A 6,503-nucleotide genomic window follows, 5' to 3' on the forward strand; every position below is an offset into this window, starting at 1 on the left:
CTAATTATCAACCCAGAGTTTCTTAATATTTTATGCATCTTTTAGCCCCATCAAACAAAAAGTACATTAACCCAAAAGAATGGCTTGAGAGATTTATTTTGTTCAAAGGTAAGATCTATATATTATAGCGATATCTTTTTATGGAAAACAAAAGAAATTTAGACTGACATCATAAAATATTGCTTATTATGACCTTTTGTAAAAAATCAAAGTATGAATCATCTCTATATAGACATAGATTGAATATAGATATATCAGTGTAGACATAGATAGCAGGTACTGAGTGAAAAGGGAAAAATGCGTGAATTGGCTGAGAATTAGTTTCAGATGTGCATGCATGCATGCATGCATGCTAAGTCACCTCAGTCGTGTCCAGCTCTTTGTGACCCCTATGGACTGTAGACCTGTGTCCTTGGGATTCTCCAAGCAAGAATACTGGAGTAGGTTGCCATTCCCTTCTCCAGGGATCTTCCTTACCCAGGGATCGAACTCACATCTCCTATGTTCCCTGCACTGCAAGCGGATTCTTTACTGCTGAGCCACTGGGAAAGCCCAAGTTTTAGGTGTACAATATAATAATTCACAATTGTAAAGGTTATATTCCATTTATAGCTGTTATAAAATATTGGCCATATTCCTTGTGTTGTACAATATATCCTTGTAGCCTACTTATTTTATACATAATAGTTTGTACTTCCTAATCCCTTAGCCATATCTGGCCCCTTCCACCTTCCGTCTCCCCATTAGTAACCACTAGTCCTAATCCCTTAGCCGTATCTGGCCCCTTCCACCTTCCCTCTCCCCATTAGTAACCACTAGTCTGTTCCCTATACTGGTAACCACTAGTCACCATTACTTTGTTCTCTATATCTGTGAATTCCTTTTTTTGTTATTAATACATTCACTAGTTTGTTGTCATTTTTAGATTCCATTATATGTGTCTATCTGACTTAATCTCATTTAGCATAATACTCTCCAAGTCCATACATATTGTAAATGGAAAAATTTCATTCATTTTTATGACTGGGTAGTAAAATATATATATATATATATATAAAGACAGAGATGGAGAAGGCAATAGCACCCCACTCCAATACTCTTGCCTGGAAAATCCCTTGGACAGAGGAGCCTGTTGGGCTGCAGTCCATGGGGTCGCTGAGAGTCGGACACGACTGAGTGACTTCACTTTCACTTTTCACTTTCATGCACTGGAGAATGAAATGGCAACCCACTCCGGTGTTCTTGCCTGGAGAATCCCAGGGACGGGGGAGCCTGGTGGGCTGCCGTCTATGGGGTCGCACAGAGTCAGACACGACTGAAGTGACTTAGCAGCAAAGAGAGAGAGAAAGAGCACATCTTTACCCATTAGTCTTGTTAATGGACACTTAGGTTCTTCCATACTTGGCAACTGTAAACAATGCTGCTGGGGTGCGTGTATCTTTTTGAATCAGTGTTTTTGGCTTTTGGGAGATATATGCTCAGGAGAATTGCTTGGTCATAGGATAATTCTATTTTCAGTTTTATGATAAGCCTTCATACTGTTTTCAATAGTGGCTGCTCCAATTTATATTCTGTCATTTTACGAGGGTTTCCTCTTCTCCAACATTTGTTATTTGTGGGTTTTTTTTTTTTTTTATGATAGCCATTCTGACAGGCGTGAGGTGATAGCTTGTGGTTTTAGTTTGCATTTCTCTGGTGCTTAATGACATTGAGCATCTTTTTATGTGCCTATTATGTCTTCTTTGGAAAAAGGTCTAGGTCTTATGCTCATTGTTAATTGGATTGTTTTTTAATGAGCATTAGGTTTTGAGTTCAGAACACACATTGCATTGACAGAACAACTTTGGAAAATACCTGTTTCCAGCTAGAATCTTCAGGTCCATGCGCGGTCACACATTCAGCAGATCAGCTGCTCTTGACAAGGATATGTGAGATATAAGCTCATCCCATAGAAGTGAATCCATTGATTTATTTCTTTAACTGGGAGGTTGGTTCCTTTGGCAGAGGTGGCGATGTGTGACACTTTTATGGAGTATAAAGTACTAAGTGATGACAGTGGCATAACAGAGAAAGGACAGCAAATCAGGTCAAAGTTCAGGGTGTTTATGTCTGTGCAAGTAAGTTGCTCCTTACTCTGTAATGGAATGTATGAACCTACCACTAGGTAGCTGACATGGTCCCTCCAGGTAAGGTATAAATTATTTAAAACTGCTACCCTACCAGTTGGCACCCTAGGAGAGAAGTTGGCCTTATACAAATTTCCATGGAATGCTCTAATTGCTCAGATACCCCCTGAGAATTTGGGGAGGGAGGAATCTCATACAGATAACAAAAGTGGTCTTTTAGGGAAAGGGAATTTTGCTCCCTTAGCATTGACCCTGACACTGCTACAAAAGAACTAGATTCTCTATTTATATAATGAAGGGTGACATCCGTGAAGCTGAATGGAAGGCAGTGGTTGGGGTGATGCAGTTAATATTAGGTTCCTCATTGTACAGTACGTTGTTATAGAGGCTAATCAAAAAGATGCATACCTGCCCGACACACTGTTGAACTTGATGCGTGGGAGCAAAGACGACTTCTTTAAGAGTCTGAATCAAAAGTAAAATAAAATAAGCATAGTGAGAGTGTAGCTGTTCACAGACAGCTTCCTCTGCAGGGAACACAGAAGCTCTTGGGAAAATTAGTTTCTGGCTATGGATCATATTTTCCAGGGCATCCATCCCTGACTTTGTCGGTCAAAGACATAAAAAATCTAATGTAAAGATGAGTGTTAGACCTATAAAAATTCTTAGAAGAGCCAGAGCAAGTTTAAGGAGAGAAGACATTTGGAAATCATCCGCAGAGGAAGAGAAAGCCACCCAAAAGACATTGGACAGAGGTCCTGGGAAGAAGGAAATTCAACCATATTTAGAGATTAGAGCTATTCATCTTAGTCCTATGGCCCAGAGCCTATAAGTCCTCTGAGTCCAAAACAGAACGACTGAAAACTGCATTTCAGAATTGCTTGAGGAAACTTCTCAAGCCTCCCGTGCTTCCTGCAAGGCTGGTTCTCACATGGGTCTCAGAAGCCCCTCTACTGGAATCTGGGTTCCTTTTGCCCAGAAGAGAACTTAGATTGGAGTCCATCCACCTCTGCCACCCCAAAGGAATGGCTGATGATGAAAGAGGCAGTGTTGTGTTTAGTTGCTCTGCTGCTAAGTCACTTCAGTCGTGTCCGACTCTGCGCGACCCCATAGACGGCAGCCCACTAGGCTCCTCTGTCCCTGGGATTCTCCAGGCAAGAATACTGGAGTGGGTTGCCATTTCCTTCTCCAATGCATGAAAGTGAAAAATGAAAGTGAAGTCGCTTAGTCGTGTCTGACTCTTCACGACCCCATGGACTACAGCCTACCAGGCTCCTCCGTCCATGGGATTTTCCAGGCAAGAGTACTGGAGTGGGTTGCCATTGCCTTCTCCGTTAGTTGCTCAGTCTTGTCCAACTCTTTGTGACCCTGTAGAATGCAGCCCACAAAGCACCTCTGTCCATGGGATTATCCAGGCAAGAATACTGGAGTGGGTTGCCATGCCCTCCTCCAGTGGATCTTTCCAACCCAGGGATCAAACCCAGGTCTCTCACATTGCAGGCAGAGTCTTTACCATCTGAGCCCCAAGGAAGCCCAAGATAACTGGAGTGGGTATCCTATCCCTTCTGCAGGGGAACTTCCCAACCCAAGAATTGAACCAGGGTCTCCTACTGCAGGCGGATTCTTTACCAGCTGAGCTACCAGTGGGTATCCCAAATGCTCCAGAGTTCAGTAGGATTTTATTTGGGTTTCTTGGCCCACATTGTGCCTAATGTCCTATTTAGGGCTTGGTGAAGAATCACAGCCATGGTCGTTGGCCTTGCTTAAAAACCATGACCTTTGTAATCATGATACTGTGGTCTGAATATTTGTGCCCTCCCCCAAATTCATATGTTGAAGTTCCTATCTTCCAAAGGTGAGGGTGTTAGTAAGGGAGGCCTTGAGGAGGTGATTACTTTGGGATTAGTGCTCTTATAAAAGAGAACCTCAGCCCCTTCTGGGATTCTGGGAACCCACTGGGAACCCTGGGGAAAATAAAATGGAATGTAGGGGATAAGCTCTAACCTCTTCTTTTGTGCTTAGTCTAGTTTCATGTCCCTACAGGGTGCTGCGTGCAGAGGCCTTGCACCTAGCACTGCAGACCAGAGTTCCTAGCGCAAAACGGCTCCACCAGCACCTTAACTCCACGGGCTGTGTGCAGACAGATGTGCTGCTCTGGGCACTTCAAGCCTGAGCAGCACCGCTGTGCAGACCCCAGGAGAACTCCACCCCTCCCCCTCCCCACTGCCAGATCCCTATCAAGCAGCCCTGCCCACGGCCAGTCCAGGTGGGCCTGTGTACTAGAGCTGAGCCGCTGAGCCTGTGCTCTGAAAGTGGGCTTCCCTTTCCACAATCTGGCACCTCTCCATTCTTTGATCCAAGAAGCTTTCCTTTACTTCTGAAACCAAATCTGGTCTTATTCTATTGGCTTGAGTAACGCCAGCCAGGAGAAGCCTTGTTGGGGATCAGTTCAAAAGGGTCAGGAATACTTCAGCCTTATGAGGACACAGCAAGAAGGTGCTGGCTACGAATCAGGAAGAAGGCCCTCACCTGACCATGCTGCCACCCTGGCTCAGCCTTCCAGCCTCCAGAATTGTGAAAAATAAATCTCTGGTGTTTTGTTTATAAACCCGCCTCCCCACATCCTTGGTATTTTGTTATAGCAGCCAAGTGGACTGAGGCACATGCGTCAGATCTGACCAGATGCCCACGGGAGGCCTCATTGCTCAAGCAGATTCCCAGGATCGGGGGCTGAAAGGACAGAGAGGAGCCCTGCAGCCCTCTCCTTTTTGTTTTGGAAGGTTTTTACAGATAAGGTATAGAGGGAGACAGGACAACAAACTTCTGTCTTCTGGTTTCAGAAACGTTTATAAAGGCCTATTGTTCTCCTGCCTACTTGGTCATAACAAGAATGCGATTATGGTACAACAAGCAAATTTGTCTGGTAGTGAGCCAGGGAACGGATGCCCAGGTAGCATGGATACTAAGATGAGAGGGAATAAAGGATCTCCTCTTCCTCCAGAGCTTCCCTCTCCTGTCCCTCCCCCGCATCTTTGGGAGGGGCTGCAACTTTCCACAGCATCCCCCAGGGGCTGGGCTGCTATGTTTTCCAGACAGCTCCTTAATGGCTACCAGAATGCCTGGCACCTAAACACGCTTGTTTGTTTCTACTCAAAAAATCAATCTCTTGCCTAACCAATAAGAATTGTGGAAATAAATAAAGACCACTCAGAACAAACAGGGATGCTCCCCTAGTGGCTCAGACGGTAAAGAATCTGTCTGCAATGTGGGAGACCCAGGTTCGATCCCTGGGTTGGGAAGATGCCGTGGTGAAGGGAACAGCAATCCACTCCAGTATTCTTGCCTGAAGAATTCCATGGACAGAGGAGCCTGGTGGGCTACATTCCATGGGATCACAAAGACTGAGCAAATAACACAACGACAGAACGAGCAAGAGTGGTTTATCTAGAGTTTATTAGAGCAAGGGACTCATCCAACATTACTTGTGTTTGGCAGAGTCTCAAAGGCAGGCAAGTGAAATGGAGAAGCTTTAGACTGAAAAAAAGAGGTGAAGACTTCAGGTGTGCTCTGATTGAAGACTGTAGGCATGAGAGGTGGAGGCAGCCTAATTAGAAGCAAGGCATCTCCTGTGATTGCTTTGGGGAAAACATGTTTGGTTTACTCTGATTGATCCTGAGTTGAAAGTAGGGTGGAACATTAGGGTAGTTAGCAGTCATTGGTCAAAGCCTGACCACTCTGGGCTGGTTGCTGCAGAGGTTGTGGGTCAGAGTTCTATTGCCTTAAGTGATTTGGTCACTGTCTGTATATTTAGCTTCTCAGAATGGAGAGCAGTGGTGGTAGGTGTCCCCAGACCTATCTATTCATGGATCTGTGACTGACGAGTAATGCCCAGCCAGCCTAGCATTTCTCCTTGGGGAGTTCGGTTCAGAAGCAAAAGAAAGTTTTATTCCCTAGAGCATATGCTCGCCCTGGTGGTGGGAGGGGCGGCTTCCGAGGGCTCTCATCAGCAGGAGAAGGGGGCGGAGTTCCCACAGGTGAGCATGGCTGTGCTGTCCAGGCTCCAGCTCACAGTGTGGTGCACAGAGCTTTAATTCTTGCCCGGGAGCAGAGCCAGTTCACAGCAAGAGCTCTGGTCTGAAGGGCCAGGTACGAGGCCTGTGCATACACAGCACCCCATGAGCAAGTGAAACTAGAGGTAACACCAAGGAAAAAGGAAAAAAAGGTTAGATTTCATTTTATTTTCCAGATTCTCTACTTTCTGAGAAATTGTTAATGGGCTTTGCCGGTGAGAAGTCCCTCCTCTGCCTCTTGTCCTGCTCCTCATTCTTGAGGGTGCTGTGGGGCGCAGGTCTGACTTCCTGCTGCATTTGGGCGACG

The sequence above is a fragment of the Bos javanicus genome, chromosome 10 (genome assembly GCF_032452875.1).
Source record: "Bos javanicus breed banteng chromosome 10, ARS-OSU_banteng_1.0, whole genome shotgun sequence".
Taxonomy (NCBI): domain Eukaryota; kingdom Metazoa; phylum Chordata; class Mammalia; order Artiodactyla; family Bovidae; genus Bos; species Bos javanicus.